We start from the raw sequence: 10,136 nt of genomic DNA, 5'->3' as shown, positions 1-10,136 counted from the left end.
TCCTCCAACAACGCTTCATCGAGTACTATTACCACGAAACTAATAAGCCATCCTGAGCTCGTGCTCGTTCACCAGCTGCACAAGTCCGTTCACTCCCCGTTGACATCAACTACAGGTGCGACGATACATCCCAAGCCGAAGTCATGTTGCATTCCTCTTCATATCAGGCAAACTCATTTCTGTCGCATCCAATCTTCCCCCAGTATAACAACCAACATTCCAAATTAAGTCTGTAGACCTAGTCACTGTTCACCATGAATCCTAAATCACTCCAAACTCTCCTTAAGACATGTGGTTATCCTACCACGTAACTCATATGCTACCTTGCCACTCTCTCACTTTGGTCAAACCCTCTCCTTTAAGCAACTACTCGACTTCTATTTTTCTTACACTTGGCCTTCTAGAAGTTTAACGACCGCAAGACACCTTCCACATGTCCTTTCTCATTCTTCGTTACCCAAATGTCGTATCAAATCAAAATCCATCTCTGTAGCACTTGAACTAACAAATTACTACCAATTCTAAATCTCCTAAAAGATCATCTTTTTCGAGTTATCAACATTGGAATTACCGATTCGATCTTGAACCGCCGCACACCGCTATTTCCGTTGCACACTACTATCTGACAACCGTCCCTCAAGTACTATTTCACAACACCTTGCTCCGAAGGTAAAATCAAAGAAGATCATAACACCGGTGAACTTAACACATTCAATTATGGGCGTCGTCACCACATCATAGATGAAAATTCCATCATGCTTGAAAATACCAAGTCTCGTTACTCCATCAACCCAAACCTGAACATTCTTAGTCCGATTTCCTTTCCTCCGCTGGAAATAAAACATTGAACCTCTAAATCATGAACTAAGAAAAACCTTATTTTAAGTCGGTTACTGCCCTAACACATAGACAAGCATCCTACCATTACATAAACACAATGAGATAGCAACGCATGAATCGTCATAACAATCAATGCCAAATCTCAAAAACTTAGGTAGTACTGATAATGGGCTGAAACAACAGAGCGATCTTCCACAAGGAGACGACAATAGCCCAATCAACTACGCATGAAAAAATATCCTGCACCACATCTGTAGTACCATTACGATTTTTCACAATTCCCGATTTATAATAAGTGCTTCACATCGTATAAGATCGAGTAGGAAAGGAACAAAGGCATAAGCCTCAAAGGAATCAACTCGCACGATAAGGAATCAAGAAGGGAAATGCTCCTAACAACCCTATATCCTCTCGAAGATAAGCACATACGTCTCTATACCGATCTGCAAGACTCTACTAGACTCGCTCATGACTCGTGACACCTAAGTGAACCTAGTGCTCTGATACCATGTTGTCACGACCCAAAAATTCATTAAAGGTCGTGATGGTGTCGGACACCGCTGTCAGGCAAGCCAACAATACATACTTAACTTAACTACCCATTTTAGATTTTTTTTTTAAAATCAAAATTTTTTTAATGAAATAGTAAAGATATAACTCATAGAGTAAGTGATAAATATTTTTAGCAACTAAATTTTTAAACAATTCATAACCATTCCCAAAACCCGATGTCACAAGTGCATGAGCATTTACTAGGGAGTATAAATAAAATACAACATCTGTCCATAATACAAATTATATAGGAAATATATAAATAACTCTGAAGGAGACTCTGTTGGATGCGGATCGTAATATAGAATCCAGCTCACCTAAGTCCCCGTATTTTAACCACACCTCTGCGCCCACAAGGCGGCTAGAAATATATTTACCTGCACAATAAAAATGTGCAGCAAGTGTAGAATGAGTACGTAAACAACGTGTACCCAGTAAGTATCGAGCCTAATCTCGAAGAGGTAGAGACGAGATGATCGACTTTGACACTCACTAAGGGTCAATAATAATAAATAAAATAAAAATAGGAATATTTTAATCAACATGATTCATGGAGTTAACAATAATTTTTATTTAACCAGCAGAAAAAATTAAATTCTTTCAAATGCAACAATTTCCAATCTATTAATTAAATTCACAAACTGCTATTAAAATATCAAGGTATCGTGTAATTATTATTATTAGGCACGATTTCTGCCGAGGTCGTACGGCCCGATCTAGAGTGTCGTGTACACTGCCGAGGGATGTGTGGCGCGATCCATAGATGCATCTATTCTGCCGAGGATCTCGGCCCGCTCCACAAGAAAGGAGGACATTTTCTTATGTACCTCCGGAATGAAAATATATTTATTATAAGATTAATTCGAGAGGATGAATAATTTCTTTTAACAATTAATTGATTTAAGCAGAAAATTAAATATATGAGATTTTCATCTTTTACTATCTTTCCCTAACAATTCACAATATCTATCAAATAATTTAATTAAATAAAGAATATAATTTACACACATAACTCATGCTTTGAGTCCTAAACTACCCGGACTTTAGCATAGATAGTAGTTACGTACGGACTCTCGTCACCTCGTGCGTACGTAGCCCCCCACAATTAGCAATAATTATTATTTTAATCAACTATGGGGTAAATTTTCCCTCACAAGATTAGACAAGAGACTTACCTTGTCTTAAAGCCCACTTTCGATTACGATGTCGTGTAAAAAATCCCAATTCGGTGCCGAAAATCTGAAACTATCCAAATGTTATATAAAATAATTAATACATGCTCAATAATTCAAAATTAGACTATTAAATCAATTACCCAACTCAAAATGGTAAAATTTCTAAAATTCACCCCAGGCCCACGTGCCCGGATTCCGAGAATATTCGGAGGAAATCATTATGCATAACCTCAAGAATTCAAATATACCATTTCCATCCAATCATATAGCCATTTTGGTGGATAAAATCCAAAAATATTAATTTCTAGGTTTTTCTTCAAAATCCATATTTGATAAATTTTCATGTCTAAATCCATATATAATCCAAGTATTTAACTTGCAATAGGTGGGAATCACTTACCTTGACATAAATGATGAAGATGGAGCTCCAATATTGCTCCAAGATCGGCTCCCATGGTGGAAATGAAGTGAAAATGGCCAAAAATCCCGTTTAAAACAACTCACTGCCCAACACTGCCCTTCTTCACGTTCGCGACCAACGCCTCGCGTTCGCGAAGGCCAAATAACTTTGCCCCAAAATTCCTCTTCGCGTTCGCGACCTATACCTCGCGTTCGCGAATCCTCTGACCCCTGCCCCTTCGCGTTCGCGTTCTAAGCTTCGCGTTCGGGTTCGCTTAATGGCTCAGGGTCCCCAGCTCCCCTTCCTTCTTCGCGTTCGCGACCCCTGTATCATGTTCTCGATGAGTAATTTCCTTCAGCCCACAAATCCTTATTCGCGAATGCGATCTCCTCCCCGCATTCACGATGAAGGACACCAGAACCAGCATCAGCAGCAGAAAAACATGGGGGAAATGACCCGAAATATACCCGAGGCCCCCGAGACCCCGTCCAATCATACCAACATGTCATATAACACGACACGAACTTGCTCGAGGTCTCAAATCACATCCAACAATGTCGAAATCATAAATCGTACTCCAATTCAAACTTAATGAAACTTAAAATTTCCAACTTCTATATTTGATGCCGAAACCTATCAAATCAAGTCCGATTGACCTCAAAATTTGTACACAAGTCATAAATGACATAACAGAGCTATAAAATATTTCGGAACTGGATTCCGACCCCGATATCAAAAAGTTAACTCCCCGATCAAACTTCCAAATTTAAATTCCTATTTTAGCCATTTCAAGCCTAATTTAACTACGAACTTCCAAATAAAATTTCGAACACACTCCAAAGTCAAAAATTACCATACGGAGCTATTTCCAGACTCGGAATCCCAAACGGATATCGATAACATTGAAATACACCGCAACCCAAATTTATGAAATTCTTCCAAAATACCAACTTCTACAATAGGCGCCGAAACACTCCCGGGTCATCCAAATTTCGATTCGGGCCTACTTCCTAATACAAAAGTATCATACGAACCTGTTGGAACCTTCAAATCTTGATTCCGGGGTCGTTTACTCAAAAGTCAAAGTTTGGTCAACTCTTCCAACTTAAAGCTTCCAAATTTAGAATTTTCTTTTCAAATCCACTCCGAACTTCCCGAAATTTAATTCCGACCACACGTACAAGTCATAACACCTGAATGAAGCAACTCAAGGCCTCGAACCGCTGAATGACGCGCTAGGGCTCAAAACGACCAGTCGGGTTGTTACAAAAATGATACTGTATAGTCGCTGTAAAAATAATAGTCTAGTATAAAATTTATATATTTTTGTATATATATATATATATATATATATATATATATATATATATATATATATATATATATACATATATTTTGTATGTTATATACAAAAACTATACAAATTTTATACACTTTTTCGGCTATCAGATGTAAAGTTTCTGACGCGGGTTAGAAGTAATAATACCCCTTACGGATATGAGCTGAAAGGACCGGCCCAAAATAATAATCTGCTAAATCCAGAATATATACAAAAAGTAACTAAAGCTTTTTTATAAAATATATACAAATTCGGTCAAAATCTATAATTTATCTACAATTGAATATAATATTTTAATACAAAAATTTGGTTAAAAACTACAATTTATATACAACTTGTATATAATTATGCTAGTTGTATATATCTTGTGTGTCGTCTCTACACCGGTCATACAAAATATATACAATTTGTTTAATCTGAAATTTTAACCAAAACCACTTCGAATCTTTATAAAATTCTCTCAAAATTGAGATATAAACTCCAAAGGATATTTCCAATCATTTTCAGCAACACTCAATCCAATCAAATAATAATTTCGCAAAATTCAATTTTCGAATTTAAAGTTTCTAAACTTTTTAATGGTTGTTAATGGAGAAATTATCCTATGTAGGCGATAACTGACATATTTAGGCGGCCAAAAGGCTTATCGGAGAAGTTAAAAACAGATAATCTAGCAGAATTAGTACCTATGCCCAAATTTGCTGAAGGTCTAGTAGGCAGTGCCATGGTTTCTCACAAGGATTTCGAGACCAATACAAAAATAAAATTTGAAGCTTTGACCAAGCTTTCATGTAACTAATTACACGTCCCCAAAATAACTGGAATTTGGATTCTGTTTTTCGTTTTTAATTTCCGTCTCTTTATATTAATAATTTGGTAATTCTTTTTTTATCAATTTGTTGCTTAGCTATATTATTTTGTATATAATGGATAAATTATATATCAGCTCGTAATTAAATTAAAACGTCAGTAGTAAGGATAAATAAGTGTAGAAAATAGTATAGCTAAGTAAAAATCTCAATCCAAAAACTCAAAACTGGACAAGTTAGAGTAGCCGTTTAAACGGAAAAGGGCCAAAAATGCCCTTTAACAATCTGAAATAGCTCAAAAATACTCTCTGTTTGTTTTTGATACCAAAAATATTTCTGCCGTCTATTTTTTGAACCACAAATGCCATTAAACTGTTAGTCTTGTCATTGAAGGTGACATGGCAGACCAAATGGGTTAGATTTTGTTTACATGGCCATCCACCTAAGCAATCCAACATGGCAAAATTATTTTTCTGAAAAATTATTTAAAATACAAAATCAACACTTATTCTGAAAAAAGTATAAAAAAAAATAATTTTCGGAAAAAATATTTTTTCGGATTTTAAAAAAAAAATTTAAAATCAACACTTATTTCGAAAAAAGTAAAAAACATTCGGGAAAAATTATTTTAAGAAAAATATTTTCCGGAAAAATAACGGTTTAATGACATTTGGACCACAAAATCAACACTTTCCGGAAAATTATTTATTTTAAATTTTTTTATTAAAATACAAAATCAACACTTATTACGAAAAAAAAGTTAAATTATTTTCGAAAAAAATATTTTTCCGGAAAATTATTTTTTTGGATTTTTTTTACTTTTTTCAGAATAAGTGTTGATTTTGTATTTTTTTTTAAATTCCGAATATTTTTTCCGAAAAAATAATTTTTCCCGAATTTTTTTTACTTTTTTCGGAATAAGTTTTGATTTTGTATTTTAAAAAATATTTCAGAAAAATAATTTTGTCATGTTGGATTGCTTAGGTGGATGACCATGTAAGCAAATCTAACTCATTTGGACTGTCATGTCACATTCAATGACAAGACTAACCGTTTAAGGGCATTTGTGGTCCAAAAAATAAAAGCCAAGAATATTTTTGGTACAAAAAATAAACGGAGGACATTTTTGACCATTTTCCTTTTTTTAAATGATGTGTTGCAAAGCTGAATGTTTTAAAACATAGTACTAACATACTTCACACAATTGACAAAAAAAGAGTACTAAGTAAATGGGTATGGGTATAATACTACTACTACTATCACCACCACCACTACTAAATTCAAAACCTATTTCTAGCTAGTAGGTATTATTTATATGAATTTTTCTTTTTTATTATCTTATTTTTAGCTAAATTTTTATTAATTCAAATTATTTATAGGTCTTTCGAGATAACTGTTGCATATAATATAATTTAATCCGTCCGTAAACCTTCTAATAATAGTAAGACATTTTATTTTATAACCACATTTATATTACAAACTACATATACAAACATTATGGCGTTTTTTTTGGGATGGTTCATGTGTTGACAACAAGGGATAAAAATTCTTTTCCTGTCTCTTAAAAAGCTAGGGCATTTTATCTGAGTATTGAGGGCATAATAGTTCAAGGCATTTAATATAATCTAATCAATTTCATGGCATCTATTTGGACACATTTACATACAGAGAGCACGACACGCATGCATTAGGAATATCTTATCCTAATTGCCAAATTCATAATTAGGTAGGGCACAGACAAATTCTACTATTCATATTTATTGAGGTTTCTGCTTGATTTTCCTTTGACGTCTTTATTAAATAAATCTTATTGAGGGAGCATTTGTGTAACAGTAAAATTATTTCCTTGTAACTTATATGTTACGGGTCCGAGCCATTGAAGCAATTACTTATCCTTATATTATGATACGTTGTACACATTACATTCCTAATAATATATTTTTTTCTCGAATCCCGTATAAATACAGAATACTTTGCACGTCGAATTACGGTTTTATTAAATGAAGCTTATGTTTATTCATCTAATTCACCAAGAGGAGAATCATATTTGTATGGGTACCTTTACCGCAGCAAATAAGGTGAAAGTGTATATGTTTCCTTTTTTGAGCTTAGCAAGGCCCTACAAAAGTCCCTTTAATTTTCATAAGATTTCGATGATTGTGCATTTTGATAAACATATATAAAGTGGATACTACAGTATTTATCTATAAAAATTACTTTGATGGCACTACAAATGCATAGATAATTCCAAATTTATTAGGTATTTTGCATGCATAACCTCTGAGCTTCAATGGTTTACTTTAAGCAAATGTATAATTTTGCTTTTAAAAAAGTTAGCTTTTATCAAGAATTTGAGGAGTTACTTAGTCAATTGAGAGCAAAGTATCAATTTATTTTGCCGGTTTTACTTTCTCAATGAAACAATTCTGTGTGCCGGTTTTACTTTCTCAATGAAACAATTCTGTTACGAGGTAGTTAAAAATTATTTTTAATTAAGAATTTAGAAGAAGTATTTAGGTTTTTCATTTTGTGTAGGAATGATTGCTCATTCAAGATTCTTCTCATTACTGCAAGAACTACAATTCATACTCACATTATTCACCTTTGAAACTTGTGGAATCCTAAAGTCTCTTCTATCCATCTCATCTTGAATTCTTGAATCGGTGAATCCGAGCATAGGCACATAGATACTGTTTGATTTAAACATTTGTAATTGTTGGGAATAAACCCCCACAAGAATAATATTCATGGTAATAAAATCTGAATAATAATGTAACACCGAGATATGATAATCAACAATAATAAAAAAGTGACAATGACACCAAGTTTTTTACGTGAAAAATCCTTCTGAATAAGGGAAAAAACCACGACCCCGAGAGGAGCAACTGATATCACTATAGCAAGGAATTTTATACTTTGTAGGTCCGAGTAAAATATTTCAAAGACCACTACAACACTCAAAAGAAATAACCCTCTTTTGATATTCCCATATCACTACAAAATCGCTCACACTCTCTATTTTCTTCACAGACTATTTTCTTATACCCTGTCTATGATGCCTCATTCTTTCTTTCTCTCTTTGTTGGTGTGACTGAAAACGGTCGATACAATAGTAATACCCAACAAGGAGTCGGGGTCGATTTTCGATAGAGAACTATGAATGTGTCTTAGGAATATATATTATAGTGTATGAACTTGAATTATTTCAATTTGCACTTTCACATATTTGGGTTATTTCTAGGTCTAATTTAAACGAAGACTACAAACTAAGAATTTAAACTATGAAAGTGTTTTTGGTTGTTTTTCAAATGTTATGAAAAGCCTAGGGCGATGACCTTCACCTAGGTGTTCACCTATTAGGTTGTAAACTTTAGAGCTTGTTTTAGTGGTCGGGGTGTATTATAGCTATCAACACCCAAGTACCCACTCAATACCTTTCGGTCAGAGAGTGATTTTGCCCAATTTGACTTTCTCAAGTCCAAATGTGTATTGAGCAAAACAATTGATGATAAGCTCAAGTCGGGTTTTACTATTTCTAGGTTCAACCCTTTAATCGGGCTTATCAATCTCTCCATTGACCCAATTTCTTGCTAACCAAGTTTTCCTGGACTAAGTCACTCTTTCTCAGGTAGAGACCAAGTCAAATAGGCATGAAATAATGTTTGCAAATATTAATTCTTCACGTGAAAGAAAGAACTAGGCTAGATAACCAACACCCAACCATAAACAAGCAATAAATCAAACACCCATTAAGTTTACACACTAGGGTTGGGTCACAACCCTAGTGAAAATTTAGCTACTCATGCTTAAATTGGAAGAAGAAGAAGAAGAAGAAGAAGAAGAAGAAGAAGAAGAAGAATAAGAAGAAGTGATGATTAAACCCATATTGATAATTAAAATGATGAAATCAATATTCAAAAAGCTCAAAATAGCAAAAACCACTAAAAAAAAAGTAAAAGAAAATGTCTACTATAGCTGTTGATGTCAAAACTTGACCTAAAAAAGTGAAACTCTTCTATTTATACAGTGCTGGAATTTTCGAACAAAAATGCCCTTTTGGAGATTCTACGGCCGCACATTTCCATGTATGGCCCGCACTTTGCTTCAGCCTGACAGGAATGGAAACCTGCGTCCGCATAATTTTGAACTACGACCACACTTCTCTCTTTCTGCGATCCGCGCATTTCTGAGTGCGTCTGCACATTACTCTTCTGCGGACCGCACAAATGTGACTGCGGCCGCGTAGCTATTCTTCTACGACCGCACAATAATTGTGCGGTCCGCACTTCTGTTGAACTTGAGATTCAAGTTCTCTAAACTTTTGCTCTTGCCCAGGTTTTGTCGTCGCGCATGTCATGTGCAGACCGCACTTTGCACTTGTCTCTGATAGGAGTTTCTTCACAATCTGCAGCCACAGATGAAAATCTGCGGTCTGCACTTTGAGCTTCTGTGCATGTTTGTGTCCTTGAGTTCAGATCATTCCTTCTTGAGTTAGATTTCATCTTGGTGGCTCATTTTTCATTATTCCTGCAGTTAAGCATATTTCATCAATTTTCGGGAACACAATTAAAATCTTTTGGACAAAAACGAAAGCAAAAAGGTACTAATAAGTAGTCAAAATCCCCACTTATCATTGACTAAAGAAGTGAAAGAGGTTCTCCTTTTATAGGAGAAAAGAGCCATAGGCTCCAAGTGTGCTATAGGAGAATTTTTAATCTCCTCCACTTATTTCTAAACTTTGGCTCCAAGTAAGATCTTTCACCAAAGTTCTATGCTATAATATAGGCACAATCGGCATAAGGCTATTGCCAACTATTGCCAACCAATGGGATAGACCCCATAATCTCCTCCTCCATCCCTATTCACCTGGAGGAGGTAGCACCGAGTTCTAGTTTGAGTGCATGTCGACAAGCTCTTTGTACAAGGCAAACTTGTCTCTTAGTCCACCTTATTTAACATATCTGAAGGATTCTCACTTGTATGGATCTTTTTGACCTGCATAGATCCATCTTCTATCTTTT

This window comes from Nicotiana tomentosiformis, chromosome 6 (genome assembly GCF_000390325.3).
Source record: "Nicotiana tomentosiformis chromosome 6, ASM39032v3, whole genome shotgun sequence".
Taxonomy (NCBI): Eukaryota; Viridiplantae; Streptophyta; class Magnoliopsida; order Solanales; family Solanaceae; genus Nicotiana; species Nicotiana tomentosiformis.
This window is presented reverse-complemented; position numbering follows the sequence as displayed.